At 42.5% G+C, this 27701-nt stretch overlaps 1 protein-coding gene and 1 long non-coding RNA gene across 2 annotated transcripts in view; one reads left to right on the forward strand and one right to left on the reverse strand.

The window, feature by feature from the left end:
• The window catches only part of PXDNL (peroxidasin like), a 423364-nt gene that overhangs the window by 346942 nt on the left and 48721 nt on the right, over positions 1 to 27701 (reverse strand). The window lies entirely within an intron of this gene.
• Positions 10877 to 16145, forward strand: LOC122210644. The gene is made up of 3 exons (XR_006198147.1): positions 10877 to 11129; positions 12681 to 12808; positions 16056 to 16145. It is a non-coding gene; the product is annotated as an uncharacterized LOC122210644 (long non-coding RNA).

Below are 27701 nucleotides of genomic sequence, written 5' to 3' on the forward strand. Positions count from 1 at the left end.
GTCTGATGGGTACGGAGTTTCAGTTTGGGAAGATGGAAAAATGTTCCGGAGACGGATGGTAGTGGGAGGGGCTGCACAACAACGTGTATGTACTTAATGTCACAAAACTGGACACTTAACGTGCTTCAAATTGTCACTTTACATTGCATGTACTTTTACACAATTGTTTTTTGGTTTTTTTTTTTGTAAAAAACCAATTATATAATGCAATAGTTGGAAGACCTAGAAAACCAGGTGCTGTGGTAGGAAGAACCCAGCTGTGAAATGAGGAGACCAACCTCTGAAAGGGCGGGCCTACGCCGGCCGACTCCATCTTGTTCTGTGTTCTCCACCTTGAGTGACTATGTCCCCGACATGACCCCTTTTCCGGGAAATTCACAGAAACCTCAGACTGCGCCTCCTCCCCTTGAGTAACCTCCCGCTCACCCGTTCAAACTTTCTGATCAAAACACGCCCAGCGACCTGCGTAACAGGACTCCGACCCTTCCCCAACCAATCGGCTGAGGCCACGACCCTTCCCCAGCCAATCGGCTGAGGCCACAGCCATTACCTCACCAACTGCCCCTAGACCCCTATAAAACCTTTGTGCTTTTGAAACTCGCTCTCTCTCTCCCTGGTATCTCACCGCTGCGTCGGTGCAGGTAGGGGATTGAGCTCGAGCTAGCTCGAATAAAGGTTCTTTTGCTTTTGCATCGGACTCGGCTCCCTAGTGGTCTTTGGGGATCACGAATTCTGGGCATAACATTTGGGGGCTCGTCCGGGATCCCCAAGACCCCTGAGGGACCCCCGACCCGGAGAGCCTGACTGGCCACGGTTAGTGTCTGTTTGTTTGTTCTGTCTTTTCTGTGTGAGCTCACTTCTGGAGTTCTGGTAGTGCCCGACGCGGTCTAAGTGGACGCACTGGAGGACCACGGGCCGGGAGTTTCGGAAGACGTTCCGATTCTCCCTTCTGGAGGGACGTGGAATCCCCTCAAAGGTCTGAGACGAGGCGGGTCGCTCCCGCTGGTCGGTGTGAGGCCGTCGTCTTTGGAGGGACGTGGAATCCCCTCATCGGTTTTGGAGGGACGTGGAATCCCCTCAAATGTCTAAGCTAGCTTTCAGTGTTGCTTCCATGGAGTTGGAAGATTTTCTAGGGGCCCTCTGTTTGTCTGTTTTTGTGTTTCTCTGTTTTGTTCTGTGGACTTACTGGACGGACGTTATGGGACAGACTCAGACTACTCCTCTAAGTATTATGATTGATCACTTTAAGGATGTGAGGGGAAGAGCTAACAACCTCAGTGTGGAAGTCCGAAAGGGTCGGTGGCAGTTTTTTGTTCTAGCGAGTGGCCAACTTTCAATGTCGGATGGCCACCAGAGGGGACCTTCGACCTCCCTACCATCCACCGAGTCAGGAGTATCATCTCTCAGCCTAAGACGGGCCATCTTGATCAGCTCCCTTACATTATCACTTGGCAGGACCTTGTGGAAGACCCACCCTCTTGGCTTAAACCCTTCCTAGCCCCGCTCCCTCCGGAGCCAAAACCCATTCTTGCTTTGCAGGGGACAAAGAAGAAGAAAAGTCTTATCCAGCCTTCAGCACCCCTCTACCCTGTCTTACAGGGGGGTACTGAAGAAGAATTAATTTTTCCTCCCTCGTATAACCCCTCTAAGATGCTGGAAGAACACCATCCTCCCCCTCCGGGGGAGGCAGATGCTGTTCCGAGAGCGGGAGGCGGAAACGCTCCAGTGGGAAGCCCGCCCTTCACCAGACAAAGGGCTCAGAGGGAGCAATCCGCCTCCGCCGCCGACTCCACTATTCTGCCCCTGCGAGCCACCGGACCCCCAGACGCGGAGGGGAACCAGCCCCATCACTATTGGCCTTTCGCCACTAGTGACCTCTACAATTGGAAAGCTCAGAATCCTAAGTTTTCCGAGAAACCGGCAGGGCTTATTGATTTATTAGACTCTGTTCTTTTTACCCATCAGCCCACGTGGGATGATTGCCAGCAGCTTTTGCAGGTCCTGTTCACGACTGAAGAAAGAGAAAGAATCGTCAACGAGGCCCGAAAACTAGTTCCGGGCACAGACGGGAATCCCACCACCAACCAGGCTCAGATAGATGCCTCCTTCCCCTTAACTCGGCCCCAGTGGGATTTCAACACGGCAGAAGGTAAGGAGAGGCTCCGGGTCTACCGCCAGACTCTAATGGGGGGTCTCCGAATGGCTGCTAGAAAGCCAACCAATTTGGCCAAGGTAGGAAATGTACAACAGGGAAAAGATGAATCTCCGGCTGCCTTTTTAGAACGGATCATGGAGGCATTCCGTACCTATACCCCCATGGATCCAGAGGCTCCGGAAAGCAAGGCAGCTGTTATCATGGCCTTTGTAAACCAATCGGCCATAGACATTAGGAGAAAATTACAGAAAATAGATAGACTAGGAGAAAAAAGTCTGCAGGACTTACTGGTGGTAGCCGAAAAGGTATATAATAACCGGGAGCTTCCTGAGGACAAGCAGGCCCGCGCCATGGCGACTGCCAGCAGTAAGCAGACTCGAGACCTGGCCAGAATACTACTAGCTACCACTGCTGACTCCCCTGAGGAACGAGACCGCCATCTCCGGCAGCTGGCAGACGACACAAGAAAAGGTAAAAGAACCACCAAGGGGGGGAAGCAGAGGCTGCAGAAGGATCAGTGCGCATACTGCAAGGAGATAGGGCATTGGGCCCGAGATTGTCTGAAAAGGGCCGGCGGGAAAGGAAGCAAGACTGATCGAGTAAAAGTCCTAGAGCTAGATGAACTAAGTGATTAGGGGAGTCGGGGTTCGGACCCTCTCCCCGAACCCAGGGTAACTCTTAAAGTGGAGGGGACCCCTGTTGACTTCCTTGTCGACACCGGAGCACAACATTCGGTCCTCCGCACCCCACAAGGAAAACTAGCCAGCAAGAAGTCCTGGGTACAAGGGGCAACTGGTATGAGCCAGTATTCATGGACTACCCGAAGAACAGTAGATTTGGGAACGGGCCGGGTATCCCACTCCTTTATGGTAATACCAGAATGCCCCTACCCGCTGTTAGGACGGGACTTACTGACCAAGATTGGAGCTCAGATAACTTTCAGACAAGGGGGGCCTCAGGTCACCGATGGCAAGGGCCACCCCATCCAGGTCCTGACCATGAAACTGGAGGATGAATACCTCCTCCACCAGGAGGCGCTCCCGAGAGAGGATAATATAGACAGATGGCTACAAGAATTCCCCTCGGTTTGGGCAGAGACTGGGGGGGGGATGGGACTAGCCGCTCATAGGACCCCAGTCCTGGTAGAGCTCAAGCCAGGAGAGAGTCCGGTAAGGATCAAACAATACCCCATGTCACAGGAGGCCCGGAAGGGGATCCAGCCACACATCCGGAGACTACGAAGCCTAGGGGTACTAGTTCCTTGCCAGTCTGCCTGGAACACCCCCTTACTGCCGGTCAAAAAGCCTCACACAAATGACTACCGACCGGTACAAGACCTCCGGGAAGTAAATAAGAGGGTCGCGGACATACACCCAACTGTTCCCAACCCATATACTCTCTTGAGCTCCTTGGCGCCCTCCAGGGTCTGGTATACTGTACTAGATTTAAAGGACGCCTTCTTCAGTCTGCCGCTGGCACCCCAGAGCCAACCCCTGTTCGCCTTCGAGTGGCATGATCCGGAGGAGGGCTACAGTGGGCAACTCACGGGGACACGGCTACCTCAGGGATTCAAAAATTCACCCACCATCTTCGACGAGGCACTACACGAGGACCTGGGTGAGTACAGAAGGGAGCACCCTGGCCTCACCCTCCTACAGTACGTAGATGACATCCTGATTGCTGCTGACACGGCCAAAGACTGTGAGCGAGGGACCCAGGACCTGCTGGCTACCCTGGGAGCTTTAGGGTACCGGGCATCCGCGAAGAAGGCTCAGATATGCAGGGAGAGGGTAAGTTACCTGGGATATATCCTGGAGGGCGGACAGCGGCGGTTATCAGATGCCAGAAAAGAAACTGTCCTAAAGATCCCTACTCCCACCTCCCGAAGAGAAGTGAGGGAATTCCTAGGATCAGCCGGCTACTGCCGCCTCTGGGTTCCAGGTTTTGCTGAGATCGCCAGGCCCCTATATGAAGCTACCAAAGAGGGGAAAACATTTAAATGGACTGAAAAAGAAGAAATTGCCTTTAATCAGTTAAAAAAGGCCCTCCTAAGTGCCCCAGCCCTGGGCCTACCAGACATTATGAAACCCTTCCACCTCTTTGTAGACGAACATAAGGGAATAGCAAAAGGGGTTCTAACTCAAGCCTTAGGCCCCTGGAACCGCCCAGTGGCTTACCTGTCTAAGAAACTAGACCCAGTGGCTGCCGGCTGGCCGCCATGCCTAAGAATTATTGCGGCGACAGCACTCCTAGTCAAGGATGCAGACAAACTGACCCTAGGACAGGAGATCTGGATCACAACCCCACACGCCATTGAAGGGGTCCTGAAACAGCCTCCTGATAGATGGATGAGCAATACACGTGTGACTCATTACCAGAGCCTCCTACTCAACCCTCCACGAGTGCGGTTCCACCCCAGTGCAGCCCTCAATCCTGCAACCCTGCTGCCCGACCCTGACCTAGGTGCTCCACTACATGACTGTGCGGGAATCCTGGAACAAGTACATGGATTCCGGATGGACCTGACCGACCAGCCCCTCCCCGATGCTGAGGCTACTTGGTTCACTGATGGCAGCAGCTTTGTGCAAGATGGACACAGGTATGCGGGTGCAGCGGTGGTCACCGAAACGGACACCGTATGGGCGGAGGCTCTACCCTCCGGAACGTCAGCCCAGCGAGCGGAGCTCATAGCCCTCACCAAGGCGCTGATGCTGGGAGCTGGAAAACGGCTTAACATCTACACAGACAGCCGTTATGCATTTGCCACCGCTCATATTCATGGGGCAATTTATCAGGAGAGGGGGTTACTGACGGCAGAAGGACGGACTATAAAAAATAAGCAGGAGATACTTAACCTGCTTACGGCCTTATGGCTTCCTGCCAAGCTAGCCATTATCCACTGCCAAGGGCACCAAAAAGCTGATAACCCAGTAGCTAGAGGTAATCGAAAGGCTGACCAGGCAGCCAAGGCAGTAGCCCTTACTCCAGTCCCCACCAAGACCATACAACTACCGGACCCGGGAGACCCAGTTTTACCAGACCAGCCCAAATACTCCCAGGAGGAGTTACAGCGGATCAAGAAACTCCCCATGGCCCAGGAGATAAAGGGATGGTGGTATACACCTAACAAGGAGCTCGTGCTGCCAGACCGGCTCGGAGTCTCAATATTAGAGCACATGCATCGGTCTACTCACATGGGGGCCCGAAAATTAAAAGACTTAATCCGACATGCCGGAATCAAGATTCACCAACAGGACACCAAAATAGAGCAAGTTGTATCTGCCTGCAAGACCTGCCAACTCACCAACGCGAAAGCCACATCAAATAAAAAAGGAACCAGGCTCAGAGGCACCAGACCGGGAGCCCAATGGGAAGTCGACTTCACTGAAGTCAAACCAGGAAAGTATGGTTATAAATATCTTTTAGTATTTACAGACACCTTCTCTGGCTGGGTGGAGGCATACCCAACCAAGCATGAAACGGCTCAGACGGTGGCTAAGAAGCTACTAGAAGACATCTTACCCAGGTATGGTTTTCCTGCCATGGTAGGATCAGACAATGGACCAGCTTTTATCTCTCAGGTAACACAGGCTGTAGCCAAGGCGGTGGGGGCAAACTGGAAATTACATTGTGCTTATAGGCCCCAGAGCTCAGGACAGGTAGAAAGAATGAATAGAACCCTAAAAGAGACCCTTACCAAATTAACCATGGAGACTGGCGGGGACTGGGTGACTCTCCTACCGTACGCCCTTTACCGGGTTAGAAACACTCCTTACACTCTGGGTTTTACTCCCTATGAGATCATGTTTGGCAGGCCACCCCCTGTTATTCCCAGCCTTCGAGCTGAACTTCTTGCAGAGTTTAAAGATCAAGAACTTTTTCTTTCCTTGAGAGGGCTCCAGAGGGCGCACGAGGATATTTGGCCGCGCCTCCGTGCCATCTACGAGGCTGGCCCGACCCCGACACCTCATGAGTACAAGCCGGGAGCCTGGGTCTATGTCAAGAGGCACCACCGAGAGACTCTCGAGCCGCGCTGGAAGGGACCCTACATTGTGGTGCTGACAACCCCCACCGCTCTCAAAGTAGACGGCATCGCGACCTGGGTCCATCACACCCACGTTCGGCCAGCGGACCCCTCCTCGATCCGGAAGGACTTCGTCACGCGATGGGCCATCAGTCGGGACCAACACAACCCGCTCAAGCTCAAGCTCAAGCTACAGCACATTCGACCCACCTAATATTGGTAACTCTGTTAACTCTGCTTGTCATTGCTCATGCTACCGGGAGTCCCCACACCCCCCAAAACATCACCTGGCAGATCATAGATACCAGCTCAGGGACAATACTTAATTAGACCTCCCAGAGCCACCCCAGGGACACATGCTTCCCAGAACTTAGCGTAAACTTCCAAACTGTTCCCCTTGTCACCATAAATGCAGCCGGTCCCATGATTGGGTCCGTAAGTTACATGACAAAGGGGGAATGAAAGGGCGGGCCTACGCCGGCCGACTCCATCTTGTTCTGTGTTCTCCACCTTGAGTGACTATGTCCCCGACATGACCCCTTTTCCGGGAAATTCACAGAAACCTCAGACTGCGCCTCCTCCCCTTGAGTAACCTCCCGCTCACCCGTTCAAACTTTCTGATCAAAACACGCCCAGCGACCTGCGTAACAGGACTCCGACCCTTCCCCAACCAATCGGCTGAGGCCACGACCCTTCCCCAGCCAATCGGCTGAGGCCACAGCCATTACCTCACCAACTGCCCCTAGACCCCTATAAAACCTTTGTGCTTTTGAAACTCGCTCTCTCTCTCCCTGGTATCTCACCGCTGCGTCGGTGCAGGTAGGGGATTGAGCTCGAGCTAGCTCGAATAAAGGTTCTTTTGCTTTTGCATCGGACTCGGCTCCCTAGTGGTCTTTGGGGATCACGAATTCTGGGCATAACACCTCCTGTGTCCACCCAGCTGCTCTCTGGTGCCCCAGCCCCGTAAGCCTTTGGGCTTCAGGTTCTACACCGGGAACTTGAGAAGGTTGGGCTACAACTGCTGATTGCCCATAATGAACTTACTCACTGAGCTGCAAGCAAATTCATGCAAGCAAAACTACTTTTTTAAGCCACCACAATTATTATTATTATTATTATTATTATTATTATTATTACTATTTATTAAACCTATACTGCCCCAAATGAAATAAACCCACCCAGGAAACTGAATGTCTATTTCTAAACAAAAAATGGCAGGGGTGCGTGGGGGGCTCAGTCGATGAAGCGGCCGACTCTTGGTTTCGGCTCAGGTTATGATCTCGAGGTTCGTGAATCCGAGCCCCATGTGGGGCTCTGCGCTGCCTGCCAGTGCAGAGCCGGCTTGGGATTCTCTCTCTCTCCTTCTGTCTCTGCCCTCCCCAACTCGTGCCCCAGCTAGTGCCTGAGTGTGTGTGCTCTCGAAAGAAAGAAAGAAAGAAAGAAATGGAAACAAAGATTGATCATGATGGTATGTCAAGAAAGAAGCCTTGTGTGATCAAATTCTTCCAATGTCTCTTTTGGGAATCGCACCTTTCTAACAAGAAGATAGAGTAAGTACACTTTTTAATGTCAAGGTGCCCAGCAGCATTTCAGTAAGGCTCCTCCACTACGGAGGGCAGGCTCTGGAGCTATAGGCACAGGAGATCCGACTCTCCATTCGCCCTTGCCCTTTGTGTTTCCATGGACACATCACTCAGTTTTCTCATCTCAGAAATGGGAACAGGATTCTTCTGATAAGTTTATTATGGACATTAAATGAATTAATCCACAGAAAGTCCGTAGACTAGTATCTAGTACATAATACACACTATACATTTTTACTATCTTAGGATTACTCCCAAATTAACATAGAAACTTACTATCATGATACGTTTAAGGCAATTAATTCTGTAAATATACTCTACTAACATATTAGTTATTAATTAATATCTTAATGAACATTGCTCTCTAAGTTGAAAGGTAAGACATAAATAGCTACAAAGGATAAAACATAAATGCCTACAAAAAATCCCAAAATGCAATGAACCCTTATGATAAAAGAAACAGAAATTAAAACAGCTAGATATCCATTAGGACTGAACTATCAGGTTAACACAATTTTGACAGGTTTATATGTTCAAATGTACCAATGTTATTTCATCTGGATCAGGCAGGGGATGTCTGGATGGAGTTTGATTATAGAAGGGTCTCGTCTGCTTCTTGTCAGGATACCTAGTGGGTAAGTCAATAGTCACAGTCAGCTTTCTTTATAATGAGGGGGAAATCTGGCACCATTGTTTGCTACAGTAGGTTCTGGTCACCATTTCTGGGGCAACAGGCAAGTCCCCAGACACACAGAAACTCATAAAGCACCTTCCCATTCTTATTACCAATGTTATTTCATCTTCCTACATTGCCCTTTGCCATTTTATTCACCAGGTGAACTCAATGGCCCTTCAAAACCCAGCTCAAATGGCACAAACTCAGACACTTCCTAACACTCCCAGAAAAAACTTGCTTCTTTTTACTCTATGCTTTTATACCACATTCAATTTCTGTCGACTTCACACGGCAGCCAGTTTCTAATTCTCTGCTATGAACACATCTACCCATACTTGCTTACCCTTCTCAATTTCAAGTTCACTTAGGAAGGAAACCGCATTTCACACAATGCTGAACTCCCAACACCCAACCTATAGAATGTTCGCTTTTTTCTTCAGAAGTTCTTAAACTGGTGAGGATGGCAAGTTACCTAGAAATCATGCCTCTCATGGACCAACATGAAATAATAACTCATAGTATTAAAATTAAAAAGGTAGATACGGAAATTTTATCCAGACCACTTCATATTTGACATTAGCATGGACAAGCAGTAATGGGTGAAAAGATCTAAGATCAAATAAAGTAAAAAAAAAAAAAAAAAAAAAAAAAAAAAAAAGGTAAAATTGAGAAAAATGTTTCTCTCATTGGGAAAAATAATATAGTTCAATCTCAGCAGAACACTATCTTATTTATGTGAGTCAAGTTTGGAAACCAGAGCTTTGTCATATCTCAATGTAGTAAAAGATTGTTCACTTGAAAGCAAGGCAAATAAAGTGCAAAACAGGTCAGTAAGTGTCAGTAATGGGTACTAAATACTAACAAAAATCAAGGGCCAACAATTACAAATCATTTCACTATCACTCAACCATTCCCTCTAGCAACATTTTTTTACGATAGATTTTTTTTCCCCCACTTTGGAAAGACAGCAAACTGGTCTAGTCAAAATAAATATGATTTCTCTATGAGGATAAAAAGATTCATCTTTTCTAACTAGAACTTATTGGAATTTACTGATGTTTAAGATTAAAGCACACTACAGTACCTGAATGTTGAATATGAATGTCACCCCTACCGACCTCGGGGAGAGAGCAAATTCAGTCCACAAGCTTCCCAGGTGTAAAGGAGACCAGGGTTCAAGGGGAGGTGGCAACACAAAAGCAACGCTCCAGCAGTCCGGAAACATTCTCAGGGTACACTTTAACACGAGTTAAAACATAATTAGCTGGTGTCACACTAGCTTTGTCTTTTAGCTAAGTAAGATGAAGCTTGGGTCAGTTCCCAGGCCACAGCGTTAATGAATTCAACCTGGTCTTTCAAACCGTAAAAAGTAACTTCGTATTTAAAAGTTACCTTACGCCAAAATAGCAGGTGTCAGGAGTGAGAGCTTGATTTCAGAAGACAGCCTGCCTAGGGGTCTGACCTCAGCCCCTATTCACAAGCCCGTGGAATGAAAAAGAGTTACTTCCCCTCTCTGGGTCTCAGCTTCTTTGACTAAATATAGAAGCAATAATTGCGCTTTTTGTAAGTATCTTGAGTAGTAAAGGGGCCGACATACTGAGAGCGTTTAGCAAAGTTATTTACCCAGGATCACATGGATCATTTGTTGATGGAGGACTCGGGCAGAGGCTGGTGGTAACTCAGGCTCTCTAAAGTTGTGTGACAGACACCGCTAGACTAAGTGACACCTAATAGAACGCCTGGGATTTACACATACATTTTGTCAGTTTACAACAGTAATCGGTTCTCTATTAAAGGCACGTTTGCCTACTTTTGGGAGATGATCTCCTAATTAATACCAAAAAAAGAAGAATCCTAAGCAAGTTAGATTTCGTTCTCCCATGTTCTGCAAGCAGATAGTGAAAGGGTTTGTGTCTTCAGTGGAGGCCATTTTTGTTTGCTGACCTGAGACCCAGCAGTGAAAGCTGGGATTGTGCGGAACTGACGAACGGTTCCAGCCTCTGACTCTAGCAGAGCAGGTAGTGTGCAAGGACAGGGCGGAAGTCTTGTGGCTTCTTGCGCAGCTCCACCCACCCGGCCCAGCTCTACCGCGGTTTCCTCCTGCAGCTCCGCCCACGCTACCCAAGCTCCACCGCGGTTTCTTCCTGCGGCTCCACCCACCCTGCCCGAACTCCACCGCGGTTTCTTCCTGCAGCTCTGCCCATCCTGCTCAAGCTCCACCGCGGTTCCTTCCTACAGCTCCGCCCACTCGGCCCGAGCTCCGCCCACCCGGCCCGAGCTCCACCGCGGTTTCTTCCTGCGGCTCTGCCCATCCTGCCCAAGCTCCCCCGCGGTTCCTTCCTACAGCTCCGCCCACCCGGCCCGAGCTCCGCCCACCCTGCCCGAGCTCCGCCCACCCTGCCCGAGCTCCACCGCGGTTTCTTCCTGCTGCTCTGCCCACCCGGCCCAGGCTCCTCCGCAGCCTCACAGTGGGGCCCAAGAAGAAAAGCTGGGAAGTTTGGGGCTGGGGGTGAAGTAGGGGTTATAGAAACCTATGCACAAGTAATGATACAATTCACGAGGAATTAAAGATGGGGAGAAAGAACAATGGGAGGTCAGTGTGCCCGGAGTCCCCACCCAAGTGGCGAGAAGCATCTACCTTCCCGTGTCCTTCTCCCGCGGCTCCCGCGATGAAGACAGCTGGGCTTTGAGGTATTTGTCAGTCCTAAATAACCCGCTAAAAGTTACCTGGGAAAGACCGGGTGCTTATTTTCATGATGAGGACATTAAAAGTAAGCAGAGGGGTATTGTATTTAAGAACCTCCTTTGATTTAAAACTACCTGTTGTCTGTTTCAAAGTTCATTCAAATTTCATTATAAATTCAAAGACTTAACTAGTTTGAATGTAACAGGACAGATTTAGCCAACAACTTGAAAAAAAAAATCACAACTTAAAAGGAGTCACTGTGAACTCTTTTTAAATAGTTTTAAACCTTTTGGCACTGGTAGCAATTGCATTGGTCTATATGCTTTAAATTATTCATTGACAATAATTATGTGATACAAGAAGATAAGATTACTTCAAAGAATGTCTGCAGATGTTTGTGTTTATATAGAAACAATCTTCCAAATTATGGCCAATGACACTCCAGGAAGGTTTGATATTTACACGGATAGTAATCTGTTGGAAAGAAATGACCTGACAATTATTTTTAAGCCGGGGTTACTTATAAAGCTGCCCTCAGCCCCAGCGTGGCATGATGGAGATTCCCTTATTTACCTACCCTGGCAGCTACCAATTTCCTTAGAGCCTTTTTCTTCACATCAGTCCCAGTGCCCTGGGGTATTTGAAGAACTGTGACGTGTCTCACCAGAATATAAGTTTGCTGAGAGAAGAGCATTATCACACTTATGTGGGCCCTCAACTGATCCACAGCAGAGTATTCATAAAGTGCAACAGAAGCCGCCAAGGGGCAGCCGTAAAAGAATAAATCAGAGGCTACTCACTGCCATCCAAGCAAGATGCCTGAGAATTCCAGAGCCTCCCCTGTAATCCTCAAGGATTACAGCCCCTGGGAGTTGGAAGGAACCTTTCTCGTCACAGAGTTTCAGCACCCTGGTGGATCTCCAAACCAGCCCTCCTAAGAGGCCTTCAGAGCCCTCCCCTGCTAGTTCACCTCGCCTTGGCACCTTGCAGGAATTATTGGCTTCATTTTCTGCTGCTCTGAGCAGAGGTAGGGATTGAATTAGGATTCTCAGGGAGATACTGTGGTGTCATAAACCCTGGCCAAGCCTGCACCGCCCCCCCCCCCCCCCGATGAAACTCCCAATCAAAATCACCTTCAGGGTCTTCTGTTTCTTCTCCTGTTAACTGAAACACTTCTCTACCTCATAGGGCGTGTGGGTGTTGATAAATGTCAGTTATTAAAGTATATTAGAAATTAAATAATACAAGTTTGATTTATAAATTTAGGATGAACCGCATTGATATCAACGTGCATCTTCTTTCTCTTCCCCTGTATTTGCCTTCTCTCAGACACTGTGTTCTTCTATTAGAACAAGTGATGTAGTGCAGGCTGATCAGAAATATCCCAGGCCCTGTTTAGAACGATGTGAAGTATTACTTCCAATGTACCTTATCAAAACACACACACTGTGTAGAACACTCCAGTAAAAAAGGGAGAAAAAATGCACAAATGATGCCAAGTGGAGAACAGTACTTTCACAAATACCAACCATGTCAATATTCATAATACATTTCAGAGTTTCAACCTGAATTGGAGGCCCCGAGTGGATTAAATCACCTAGACAGATGCCTAGAGGATCAGCTTCCCAGAAAACAGAACGGAACACAAAACCTTTTTTTACTACACTGTGTACCCAACATTTAGGTATGTGGCTCAACAGACACAACCTTCTAAAAATCAATCCCCCTTTGAATACACAAATTGTCTTTGCTAATAAACAGCAGTTCAGACAGAGAAACTCTTCTCTGGCTTGGGACAAGAACCACAATTGCTTTGGTGGTTTTCAACTTTGTGCACACGGCCGAGAAAAAGCAAAGTTAATCCAGAGAAATGCCAGAGTTATTTAAAAAAAAAAAAAAAAAAAAAAAATCTTTAGAGAGGAAAAGTATTTTCAGACAGTTTGCAATGATTTTTCAAACAGAAATAGCATTGCTTTTACTTTGCCAAAAAAATCAAGAGACCTCATCATAGGTCATATAAATGTGTTCTGGGCAACAAGATGTCTTAGATACTGTGCCAAATATGTAAGCAGATCCATTCTAATTCTAATTACTTGAAAGCTTAACAAAAAGCTTTTTCTTTCTATTTTGTCTTCTTGACAAAATAGAATTTAGAAGGACTTAAGGCACACTGTAGACATACATCACCATTAAAGACCATGTTGTTAAGATCAAATACTATTAAATCATACTTGTCTGAGTAATTCCTTTGTAGATTTCGCCCTGTCAGAGTATTTTTTATTTTCTTCCAATTTTAACCAACATTTCCAGTTGATGACTTCCCTGTGATGTGTGAATACGTAAGTTTGCATGTTTCTTTCATACTATGCTAAGGCTCATGGTTTCTCTCAGCTTCACTGCATATATCAGTTGACCTGTCTGACTCCAAGTTACCATCAATTCCCAAGGTCTGATAAGGAAAAAATGGAATGTTGGATTTGAACACTTGCTCTAATCCAAAACTGAAGCCCCCAGTCTTGCCCTCTGATTATGCCCAGATTCAACAAAGAGCTATAGGAAGCAGAAGCTGTGGCAAGGCATAGAAAAGTCCTGCTTTCATCCTTTTTCTTTCTGACTTCCTCATAGTTCTACCTGGTCCTAGAAAATCTCAAATTAAAGGTTTAGAAAAGTAAGTAGTTTTCTCTCCAAATTCCCCTCTTTGTTATCCAAGGTAAGTACTTCTGTAATTTCAATTTATACCTAGAGAAAACTGTTTTAATATAGATCATATATTCCAGCACCATGAACCAAAACTATAGTCCCCTGCCAAATGAGTTGGGGGCGGGGGTCGGTGAGCCCACATATTTGCAGTGACGTTTACTGTCCTCATTATTCATTTCTTCCCAATGCCCACCTAATTTAAAATTACTGGTCATGATTTCAGTGATATTTGCTTGTATTACAATAAAGCACCAAGTCATGGTAGCCCCAGGGAATTTGTTTGGCAGCAGGGGAAAAACTTTGGCTTTCGCTGCAGATGGAAGTTAATTTGGTAGTCACATCTCACCTCCCCATGAATACTTTCCACATTACGAAGGCTGCTCACAATGAATGAGCAAATGATGTGGGGTGGAAGGGGGTGGGTGGGATGTACACAAATTGTGTGGCTCAGGTGTTTTGGGTCAAGACCAAAGTACAGACTCGGGAAAGGCAGGTAGTGCTTGCCAACACTTGGCCACGGCCAACCAGTACCATTAGCCTCCCCATCAGTGGGCATTTGACCATTTATAACTATAGTAAATAAGTGATAGCACACTCATTATTCGAGGCACAGATTTGTCCTCCAAATTTGTCCTCTTGCTCATGTAAAATCCAGCAGAATGGTTTTCAGAGAAAGCTAATTCCCCTTTCCATTGTTCATTTAAGTTTACCCAAAGCCATAAATTGCTATCAGCTATTTCTTTTAAAAAGTATTTTTGAATACTGATTACTCATTTTCCTTGCTAAGCCACCATCACATGATTTCCCAAGTGGGAGACAATGAATACCAGGCAGAATCCTTGACAAAGATTGTCCTTAAGGAAAGAGTAAAGACCCACAGGAATTGCAATAATCCCTCTATTTTTACCAAACAGTTGGAAAATGAGAATGCATTTCAAATGTTTATAAACTGATGTAATTTCATTTGCAATTGTTTTTTAATTGAAAAAAAAAAGAACATCTCTTTTTTTATGTTTTCACTCTGATCCATAATATCAGTCATCCTTAAATAGTAACTCAATGACATACTTAAACCTGTACATCTCACACCAAATGGCTCACTGGTGATCTGGTTTATTTTCTGCCTGAAGCAAGCAGAATAAAAAGAACGGAGAAATTCAGCTAGGGTCAAGATTCCTTTATAGAGAAGGAAAAATGAAAAAGAAATAAGGTGCTTAAAGGGGTATGCAGTTTTCTGGAGAAATTATGGCAGCTAAAAACTGATCATCTATAGCAAACAGGATAAAGGAGTTTCCAAAAGGAGATTTACAATTAAATAAGCAAGGCTGAAAAATACTGACCCAGAGCCTGGCTGTAATGCAGCTCTGTTCGACAAAACATCTCAGACACTGCAAACTAGCATGCATTCCTTTTTTTGATTTTATAGAAAATCACACTTAACCTCAACCAACCAATGCACCTTTTGGCCCTCAAACCTTGTATTTCAATTATCAACCTGCCAGGAATCTGAAACTTATTTTGCTAATTTTCTGTTAGCTATTTTGATAATAAGCCATAAAGATTTATACTGAAACACTATAAGAACCATTCACTGGACAGTGTTTGTTATGTGTATATTTAATACAGGGTTAAAAATTCCATAGCAAAAGGGTAAAACCAGAAGTACTTATTTCATCAATGTGGGGTATAGGGATTCTACTATAAGAATTCACATCAATTTCTTAAAATATAGTGTGAGTAAAAGAAAACATGTAATGATATCTATATGCCGAATCCTGTGGGAAACTGGTAAAGGTCAGTATGTTTGTCCTTAAGTTGCTGTTGGCGGGATGGAGTTGGGGAGGAAGGGGGGTGTTGCTGAGAGCATCCACAGTGACTATAGGATGTAGCACAGAGGTAAGGTCTGCAGAAGGGAAGAGGGAGAAACAATAACTTCTGGCTGATGGGGAATGGAAAAGGCTTCTCTGAGAATGAGTGCTCGTCTAGGCTTTGAAAGTCAAGTTGCATTGACAAGTAGAATTGAGGGAAGCAATATTTCATTTAGCAAACATTTATTAAGCACTCACTTTGCACAAGTTACTGGAGAACACAAGAAAGTGCAACACTGAATGATGAAGGTTCACCTACTCAGGCCAGCCCTTGACTTTTGCAGGGTGCAGGCAAGAATACAATGAAGGAGTGAGCTCAGCATCATGGGGGTGTGATTCCTTCCTTTTGTTTTCCCCTTTAAGGTACAACCAGTTGGACATCCACATCCCAACAAAGGATGCCCTGCACTGCAGACACCACCAGGATGGCTGGGCAACCCATCCTTCTGTCCATCTGAGGGTGAGTGGCTTGTACCCTGTAGAGGTCCCGGAGGTGGGGAAGCACCCACATTGTTGCATGCCACGTGGCTCTAGAAACAGCGGCAGCACCTGTGACCCAGGCACCCTGGCATCAGTGCCCATGGCTCCAATGACACCTAACCTTGCCATCCCCCCAGCAACAGCAGCACACCCAACACCAGTCTCCACCCTCCCTAAACACATACAGTCACACACACACTGTGACACACAAGACCTCAGTGACACCCTGGCCACAGAAGCGGCATTGATGAGCGGCACCTGGCCCTGGCACCAGGGGTCAGCACTGGTGACCCTCCTGGCAGGAGGGGTGGAGGGTGGAAAGTGTATGCTCCCAAATACAGCCTCAAAGCAACTCAAGTGAAAAAAAACCAAAAACTTGTGCTGTAGCACCACCTGCTGGAAAGCAAAAGAAAGGTTTCTAATTGTCAACCTGTCAAATTGTTAGAATCAAAGTAAACAAAACTTTACCCAAATAAGAAAGGTGTTCAGTGTTTCAAATGTGCCTGCAGAGGCACATCTCATCAAACACCATGAAAAATCACGATAATACAGTATCACAAAAAGAAAATGACAATTCTCCAGCAACCAAACACAAAGTCAGAAGACTGGGATCAAAACAGCTGTTGTGAAGAAATGCAACAAACTGCAAGAAAACTCAGAAAGGCAATTCAGTGAACCCAAGAATAAAATTAATGCATGCTTTACCAAAGATATTAAAACACTAACAAAGAACCAAATGGAAATTCTGGAGTTCTTTAGAACTCAATAAATGAGAATAATTCATGAGAAAACATTGGTAATAAAGAAGATCAGATGGAAGAGAGAATAAGCGATCTGGAAGACAGGAATCTAGAAATGATTCAGGTAGAAGAGGAGGAAGAACTAGGATTTTTAAAAATCAAAGAAACCATATGAGAGCTACAAAACTGTATTAGGAGGACCCACATAAGAATAATGGTATAACCAGAAGGAAAAGACAAGGAGAAGGGAGTTGAGAGGTTATTTTAAAAAACAATAGCAGAGAACATCCCAAATCTGAGGAAAGAACTAGGCATACAAGTCCATAAAGCTAATGTATCATCTTACTATCTCAATGCAAAATGACCCTCTCGAAGAAATATTATAATGAAGCTGTCAAATGTCAATGATAAAGAATCTTACAGGCAGCCAGGGAAAAAAAAGTGACCAACTTAAAAGGAACTCCCTTAGACTATCAGAAGATTTCTCAGCAGAAACTCTAGTCCAGAAAGGAGTGGACTGACACATTCGAAGTATCAAAAGATAAGACAGCCAAAAATACTCTACCAACAAAGTCTTCCTTCAAAAATGAAGGAGAAATAAAGCTTTTCCAGTCCAAGAAAAACTGAGAAAGTTTACCACCATTAGACTTGCCTCACAAGAAATGTTGAAAAGGAGCTCTTCTACCTGAAATGAAAAGACAAAATTACACAAAACTTTGAATAAGATGTTAAACAAACAGAATCAGAAATTTGTAACTCTACTTTAGAATAGGATGTTAAACACTTCACTAAAGCCCTTAATTATAGTTAAAGGGGAAAAACATTAAAAATAACTATAGGGGCACCTGGGTAGCTCAGTTAAGCATCCGATTCTTGATTTTGGTTCAGGTCATGATCTCATGGCTTATGAAATTGAGCCTGGGATTCTTGGGATTCTCTCTCCTCTCTATGCCTCTCCTGTGCTCACTCTCTCTCTCTCTCTCTCTCTCTCTCTCTTGCTCTCAAAATAAATAAATAAGTAAACTTTTAAAAAATTTTAATACAATAAAAACACATATTAAAAAATAACTATAGCTACTACAATTTAGCAATGAACTCAAAGCAAAAAAAGGGTAATTCATGATAACAAAAATATAAAAGGGGAGGGGGAAAAAGACAGAACTTGTATAGAGAAATGAAAATAAGTTGCCATCAACAGAAAAAGGACAGTTTCATCTATGAGATGCTTTATAAAAACTTCATAGTAACCACAAAACAAAAATCTAGAGGAAAGACAAGAAACATAAAAAATGGGGAACTGAGAAAATCACCATAGAAAACACCCTCATGAAGGAAGACTTAACAAGGTAGATAGAAACACAAGGAAAAAGAAACAATGGCGATACAAAACAACGAAAAAACAAAAGACAAATGGCAGTAGTAAGTCCTCATACATCAGTAATCACACTAAATCTAAATGAATTGGAGACATCCATCAAAAGGCAAAGTGCCAGATGTAGACTTTAAAAGACTCAAATATGTGCTACCCTCAAGAGACTGACTCATCATGCTTGCCCAAAGATACACAGACTCAAAGTGAAGGGGTGGAAGATGATACTCCAAGCAGATGGAAACCAAAAGAAAGTGGGTGAGGCCATATTTATAGCAGACAAAATAGACTTCAAGCCAAAAATGGTAACAAAAGACCAACAAGGTCATTTTATAATGATAAAGAGGTCAATATATCAGGAAGATATACTAATCATAAATATATAATCTCCCAACATTGAACACTGAAATTTATTAAGCCAATAGTAACAGATCTTAATGGAGAAACAGACAACGATATAATAACAGTAGGGGACTTTTATACCTTACTATCAATAATGGATAGATCATCCAGACAGAAAATAGGCAAGGAAAGGTTGAAATTGACCACATTTTAGAATAAATGAAGTTAACAGACATATACAGAATATTCCATCCAATAGCAGCAGACTGCACATTTTTCTCAAATGCATGTAAAATATTTTCCAGGAAATATCATATGGTAGGCCACAAAACTAATCTTAGCAAATTTAAGAAGACTGAAATCATACCAACTATCTTCTCTGACCAGAATGGCATGAAATTAGAAATCAACAAGATAATCTTCAACTATGTAGAATCTAAACAACACACTTTTAAATAGCCAATGGGTCAAAGAAATTAAAAGGGAAATAAAAATTATCTTGAAACAAATTGAAAATACAACATATCAAATTTTGTGGGATGCAGCAAAATTAGTTCTTAGAGGAAAGTTTATAGCAGTAAATGCATTTATTAAGAAATTAGGTCTCAAATAAACAACCTAACTTTATACCTCACACAACTAGAAAAAGAGGAACAAATTATGCCCAAAGTTAGCACAAGGAAAGAAATAATAATAAAACTCATGGTGGAATTAAATAAAATAGAGACCAGAAAAACAATAAAAGGATCAATGAGACTAAAAACTGGTTCTTCAAAAAAATAAACAAAAATGGCAAGTCTTTATAGACGGAGAAAAGAAGAGAAAACCCAAAATTAGAAATGAAAGAGGATAGGGGCGCCTGGGTGGCTCAGTCGGTTAAGTGTCCAACTTCAGCTCAGGTCATGATCTCGCGGTTTGTGGGTTCAAGCCCCATGTCAGGCTCTGTGCTGACAGCTCAGAGCCTGGAGCCTGCTTCGGATGCTGTGTCTCCCTCTTTCTCTGCCCCTCCCCCACTGAAGCTCTGTCTCTCTGTCTCTCTCTCAAAATAAATAAACATTAAGTTAAAAAAAAAAGAAATGAAAGGATATATTATAACTGATAATACAAAAACACAAAGTTATAAGAGACTGCTATGAACAAGTATATTCCAAAAAATTACATAACCTAGAGGAAATGGATACATTTTTAGAAACACATAACCTACCAAGACTAAATCAGAGTCATTTTATATATATATACATATATATATATGTGTGTGTGTATATATATAAATGTATATATATAATTCAGCCATAAAAAAGAATGAAATGTTGCCATCTGCAACAACATGGAGCTAGAGAATATGATGTTAAGCAAAATAAGGCAGTCAGAGAAAGACAAATACCATATGATTTCACTCATGTGGAATTCAAAAAACAAATGAGCAAAGGAAAAAAGAGGGAGAGAGAGACAAACCAAGAAGCAGACTCTTAACTATAGAGAACAAACTGATGGCTTCCAGAGGGAAGGTGGGTGAGGGGATGGGTGAAATAGATGATGGGGATTAAGAGGACACTTACCATGATGAGCACTGAGTGATGTATAAAATTGTTGAATTACTATATTGTACACCCGAAACTAATATAACACTGTATGTTAACTATACTGGAATTAAAATTTAAAACTTAATAAAAAAACTCAAACAACAAGCAAAAAATTGAGTCAGTAATAAAAACAATCCCAACAAAGAAAACCCCAGGCCAGAAGCTTCACAGGCAAATTTCACCAAATATTTAAATTAGAATTAACATCAATCCTCTTCCAAACTATCAAGAAAGAGGGAACAATTTCAAACTCATTCTACAAAACCAGTATTACCTTGACACCAAAACCAGATAAGGATATCACAAGAAAACTCCTAGGTCAATATCCTTGATGAATATAGATGCAAAACTTCTCAACAAAATATGAGCAAACTGAATTCAGGAATACATATAAAGGATTATATAGCATAACCACTACATGAGATTTATTCCTGGGTGCGAGAATGGTTCAGTATACAAAAATCAATAAATGTAATTCATTACATCAATAAAATGACAGATAAAAATCACATGATCACATCATGTCAGTAGACTCAGAGAAAGCATCTGGCAAAATAAAACATCCTTTCATGATAAAAATCCTTAACATATTGGGAATTGAAGAAACATACTTCAATATAATAAAGACTATATGCAACAAACTCACGGCTAACATTATTTTCAAAGGATTTCCCCTAAGATACGTACAAGACAGTGTTACTGCTCTTACTATGATATAGTACTGGAAGTTCCAGCTATAGCAATAAAAGGCATCTAAATTATGAAGGAAGAAGTTAAATTTTGGCTATTTGCTGATAATGTAATTTTATATATAGAAAATCTCCAAGAGTCAATCAAAAAATTGGTAGAATCCATCAGTGATTCCAGCAAAGTGGCAGGTTTCAAAATCAACTTACAGAAAATAGTGTCATTCCTTTACACTAATGATAAAGCATGAGAAAAGAAATAAAGCCAGAGGTATCACACTTCTTGATTTCAAACTATACTACAAAGCCATAGTAATAAAAACAGTAAAGTACTGGCAAACAAAACAAAACAAAAAAACTAGACACACAGACCAAAGGAATAGAACAGAGAGCCCAGAATTAAATCCCAGTATTTATGGTCAACTAATATTCAACAGGAAAGTTAAGAGTCCCTAATGAGTGAAGGATAGTCTGTTCCACAAATGGTGCTGGGAAAACTAGAGGAACACATGCAGAGCAACAAAGTTGGATCTCACACCACTTACAAAAAATTAACTCAAAATGGATCAAAGACTTAAACATAAGACCTGATATCATAAAACACCTAGAAAAACCATAGGGAAGAAGCTTATCAATATTGGTCTTGGCAATGGCTTTTTGGAAATATTGCCGAAAATACAAACAACAAAACCAAAAATCAACAAATAGGATTATATCAAACTCAAAGCTTCTATACAGTAAAAGAAACAATAAAATGAAATAGTAGCCTACCTAATGGAAAAAAAAAAAGTTTTGTAAACTATACATTGAATAAGGGGTTAATACCCAAAATATATAAAAAACTAACACAACTTAATTTTAAAAACCTGTTTCTTTTTATTTTTATATTATTTTTTTAAAGTAGACTTCACATGTAGTGTGGAGCCCAACATAGGGCTTGAACTCACCAGCCAGATATCAAGACCTGAGCTGAGATCAAGAGTTGAATGCCTAACTGTCTAAGCCACCCAGGCACCCTAAAAAAAAACAAAAACAAAAAACCCTGTTTTTTTTTAAATGGGCAGAACTAAACAGACATTTTCCCAAAGAAGACTTAAAAATGGCCAACAGACACACGAAAAGATGCTCAACACCACTAGTCATCATGGAAATGCAAATCAAAGCCATAATGAGATATCACCTCATACCTGCTAAAATGGCTATCATCAAGAAGACAAGACAGCTGGGAAGGATGTGGTGATAAGGAAACTCTTATACACTATTGGTGGGAATGTAAATTAGTCCAACCACTATGGAAACCAATATGGACACTCCTCAAAAACTTAAAAATATATCTATCATATGATCTAACAATCCCACTGCTGCGGATATAACCAAAGAAAATAAAATCAGTATTTCAAAGACATAGCTACTCTCGTGTTTATTGCAGCATTCTTCACAATAGCCACAATAAGGAAACAACCCAAATGCCCATCAATGAATGAATATAAATACATGATATATATCCCCCCCCCAAATAATTCACCCAAGTTATCCTGCCATTTGAGACAACATGGATGGACGTTCAGCATATTATGCTAAGTAAGATAAGTCAGACTTAAGTACTGATGATATCTCTTGTATGTAGAATCTTAAAAAAGTCAAGCCTTTAAAAAAAAAAAAACCAGAAAGTAAAATAGTGGTCTCCAGGCTATAGGTGTAGGGAAATAAGATTGATGGTGATTGAGGATACAAAATTGTATTGAGTAGTAAATAAGCCATAAGATACCTAAGGCACAGTATAAGGAATACAGTCAATACTGTATTATAATGATGTAATGACATAAACATGCTTCAGTGGGAATCACGTTACAATATACTAATGTATCAAAGTAACATACTGTACACTTTAAATTTAGAAATTGTAACATCAAATTTATCAAATAAATGAATACAAATAGACCCCATACACTATTCACCTAAATAATGAAATGATATAAGCCTAACTTATTAAATAAAATATATGTTATCACTCTCTTGACAAGTATACCTTCATGATAATAAGATCTTTAAAAATATTAAAATTATTGCCTGAATTGAGATGCAGTGGTAGATGAGTAGTAAAATGAAAACATAAGTAACTCAGTCATGTTCACATATTTATTCACAAAATGTATCTTTTGCCTTCATATCAACAAAATCACTAATTATGTGATTATAATCAAGATTTTCCACATAATTTTGTTTTATTGAGAATAATGCCGAATTAGACCATCTTTCTAGGCACTGTTGTGCTTGGAGAGTTTTTCAATTTTGAGAATTGCATTCACTCAGGCAGCTGCAACTGTCAATAAAATTCTTAAAGTGATATTTAAACTCAGGATAAAACCACAGTTTCTACATATCCAATTGCAAAGGGATACTGAATATGAAAAATACATGGGAAATACTACAAAATATGCTTAATTTCATCATGTACATTGTTATTACATGTATTACAAATCTCATATCTTTTAAAGAAATATCTGGATCTGTACAACATTCCCATTATGTTAATAATTTCATTTTGATGTTATCATTTTACATGGTTTTAATTTATTTCATATTCAGACATTCTAGCCTCAAATTCCAGATATCCATGCTTACACTAAAGTAAAAATTTAAAAAAAAAATCATTATGTTTGGCTGGATATTGGACATCCGTATTTTTATTTTTTTTATTTTTACTTATTTTTGAGAGAGGGCGAGAGAGTGTGAATGGGGGAAGGGCAGAGAGATAGGCAGACAGAGGATCCAAAGAAGCAGTCCCAGTGCTGACAGCAGACAGCCCGATGTGGGGCTCGAACTCACAAACTGCGAAATCATGACCTGAGCCAAAGTCAGAGGCTCAACAGATTGAGCCACCCAGACACCCCTGGACATTTGTACTTTTACATCAGACCAATGTTTTATACTGGCTATTACTTTTGTTGATTAAACACTACTAATTTTCTGCTATTTCTTCACATTTGTTTTAATTCTAGTAACTGTGTCATGTGTACATTTCTCTGTAATAGTAATTTTTTATATTCTCTTCATAAAGAACCTAAATGCTTCCATCACAAATAACTTCACTGCCAAAAGCTGGTCTTAGAGATTGGCTACAAAACATGGGACAGTGGTAACAAAGTATACATAATGTTTGAACTTAAAGCAAGGGCTAGTTTCTAAATATTTCTTCTTAATTCAATGAAAAAAATCACATCATTAAACTGAATCAGGTTTTTTTCTAAAAACAACCCTCCAGACAACAAGGGCTGAAAGCCATTCTCCAGGATCAGCTTCCAAAAGACAGTAGAGATTCGCAAGACAGACATCTTTTTCATCCGATTTGCTGGCTCTGGGAAGGCATTTTCTTCATCATCTCACAGCTGACAGGATTGCATTTGTTACTTCTGGGTTAGGAATTTGATGTGAATACTTTTGTCATTTATTCTCATTATTTCGATCAGTAATTCAAGCTTCATTTAGTAAAGATTATAATTTCATGGAATTTATCAGACCTGACAACATAGTAGATTTCATGAGAATCGTTTTCTTGCTTATTTCCATTATTTTGGTCAGTGGTAAATATCTAAACAATTGGCAATGGCTTGTTTCTCCTTTTTGGTCGGTAACTAAATCTGAAAAAATGTGTAATGCACTCTGCCAATTGTATATGGATCATGCTTGACAGAAGCCTATTCTTCCATGGTTTGGGGATTTAAAATGTTCAAGCAGATTCTTTTGAACTTTTCTATTTTTCTGCTGTTTTTCTCCCCTTTCCTGAGCTTAATTTTTACATCTTCTTTTCTAGCCCTATCTTGACATACACTTATTCTCAGTGATGTAAATAATTTCTTAAAATGTAATTGTATCCAAAGACTATAAAATTCAAACATAGAAACATAAAAGTATGGGTTAAATGTAAAAAAACTGAATAAATTATTTTTCATGTATGTTTTGACAAAAAGAATTTTTCCAAAAGAGTCTGAACTAAGATGGCACAGGAGATACCAGCCTTCAACCCCCTGACCAAAAAAAAAAAAAAAAAAAAAACCCAAAAAAACAATTAGACAGCTATTCACAAGTGAAAATAGCCTCAGGAGGGCTCAAGAATCCAATTAAGAACCTACAGCAACACAGTGAAGCAAGAGAAAAAGAATAACTGTGCAGAAAGGATTGCTGGGGAGATCAGCTTAGCAGAGATGTCTGAAAGAGGGGAGCAACGAAGAAGAAAGCGGGGCTGACAATACCAGCCATTCAGCAGGTGCCATTTTGAGGGACAGTGGCCTGGCCCGTGAAGGGCCCTGGGTAGCCTCTGCTGCTGAAGGCCTCGACGGCCCCCCCACCCCAGCAGCTGCAGACTCCCTGACGCTTGCCTAGTGGAGGATGCTTGTATGCGTAGTCCACTGGGGAAAAGACATTACTGCCCCCCACCCCCAAAGGAGCCTCTGTTGCACCACCCCAGAACCAGAGCTGCCGACACCCCCGAGCCGGTCCACACGACGAACCCCAGGGCCATGACTGCTCCGCTTCTGCCTGTGCTCTGCGATCTGGCCCCGGGGCCGCTGTGCTCGCCTGTGCTCCGCACGTCAGCCCTGCATCCAGGTCTTGGGCACCAGATCCAGCACCACTGCGGGCTAGCCAGCACCCCGGATGCCAGAGCCGTTACCTCTCAGTGTGCACCGGGCTCTAGACCCCAGCTCCACGGCTGCTTTGCAAGCAAGCACCCATTTCTCAAGCACCAGAGCCGCTCACTGCACGCTAGCCAGTGCCCTAGATGCCAGAGCTGCTACTGGCCACAAGTGCCCGTGGCACCCAAGTATCAGACATCAGTGTCATCACCACTATGAGGACAGCCACACGCCAGACAAAACACCAAGTGGGACCCCCTCAGCCACAACATTCCCTACAGAAGAAAGGGCTGTAAGGTGGTCCCAGAAGACTTTGCCACCAAAGATCTCAACAGCCCTCACCTCTGTGGACACCAGAAGGACCCCTGCAATTTTCACCAACACTGACCTCAGCTGATAGAGCTGCATAGAAACGACACCCTTGAGCCTTCCCCAGAGACAGAACCACTGCATCCAACCCAGCCAGCACCCTCTCCCCCACGCGCAGGTGAAGGTCTTTCTGCACTAAAACCAATCTCTAACGTCTGAAAGAGGTGACTGCTCCAGAAAATTTGCAGACGTCAATGCAAGGCTATAAGAAACACCAAAAAATCAAGGAAAGGTAACACACCAAAGGAACATATAATTTTCCAATAGCTGACCCCAAGGAAATAGAAATATATGAATTGCTGGAAAATTATTCAAAATAATTGTTTAAGGGAGCTCAGAGAGCTACAAGAGAACACAGACAACTCAATAAGAAAAAAATAAATGAATAAAATGACAAGTTTACAGAGATATAGAAATTATAAAAAAAAGAACTAAACAGAAATTCTGAAACTGATGAATAAAATAAATGAAATGAAAAATGCAATAAAGAGCATTTACAGAAGACTTAATCAAGCAGAAGAAAGAATCTGTGAAGTGAAAACAAGCCATATGATATTATCTAGTAAGAGGAGAAAATAGAAAGAAGAATGAAAGAAGCCCCTCAAAAAGTTAAAATAGAACTACCCTATAATCCAGCAATTGCACTACTAGGTATTTACCCAAAGAATACAAAAATAGTAATTCAAAGGGATACATGCACCCCAATGTTTACAGCAGTATTATCTACAGTAGCCTAATTATGGAGACAGCTCAAGTGTTCATCTACTGATGAATGGATAAAAAAGTAGTGATGATGATGATGATGATGATGTGTGTGCATGTGTGTGATGGAATATTACTCAGCCATAAAAAAGGAATGAAATCTTGCCATTTGCAATGACATGGATGGAGCTAGAGAATACTATGCTAAGTGAAATAAGTCAGTCAGAGAAGGACAAATATACAATTTACTCACATTTGGAATTTAAGAAACAAAACAAATGAGCAAAGGTAAAATAGAGGCAAACCAAGAAACAGACTCTTAACTATAGAGAACAGAGTTACCAGAAGGCAGGTGAGTAGGGGATGGGTGAAACAGGTGATGAGGATTAAGGAGGGCACTTGTGATGACCACCGGGTATCGTACGGAAGTGTTGAATCGCTGTATTGTACACCTGAAACTAATATGACACTGTATGTTAACTAACTGGAATTTAAATAAAGACTTTTTAAAAAAATGAAAAAGAGTGCAGAAAGCCTACATGAATTATGGAACACCACCAGACAAAACAATATTCATATTATGGAAGTCTTAGGAGAAGGGTGAGGAAAAGGGGCAGAAAGCTTACTTAAAAATATAATGGCTGAAAACTTCCCAGATCTGGGAAGAAATATAAACACCTACACACATAAAGCTTGTAAATCCCAAACAGGACTTCACTAAGATGCATTCTAATAAAAGTGTTAAAATCAAAGGTAAAGAATTTTGAAAGCAGCAAGAGGAAAAAAAACCATCTCAAACAAGGGAACCCTCAGAATGCCATGGCAAGATTGCTCAGGAGAAATCCTGCAGGCCAGGAGAGAGTAAGATGATACATTCAAAGTGTTGTAAGAAAAAAGTGCCAAACAAGAATTCTGTATTTGCAAAGTTGAACTTCAAAACTGAAGGAGAGGTAAAGCTTTTTCCAGACAAACAAAAGCTAATAGAGTTCATCACCACTAGATCTGCCTTACAAGAAATGCTAAAAGGAGTCCTTCAAGCTGTAATGAAAGGATGCTAATTAGCAAAATAAAAGTATGTGAAAGTCTAAAACTCACTGATAAATG

Source organism: Panthera leo, chromosome F2 (assembly GCF_018350215.1).
Source record: "Panthera leo isolate Ple1 chromosome F2, P.leo_Ple1_pat1.1, whole genome shotgun sequence".
In the NCBI taxonomy this organism is placed as follows: domain Eukaryota; kingdom Metazoa; phylum Chordata; class Mammalia; order Carnivora; family Felidae; genus Panthera; species Panthera leo.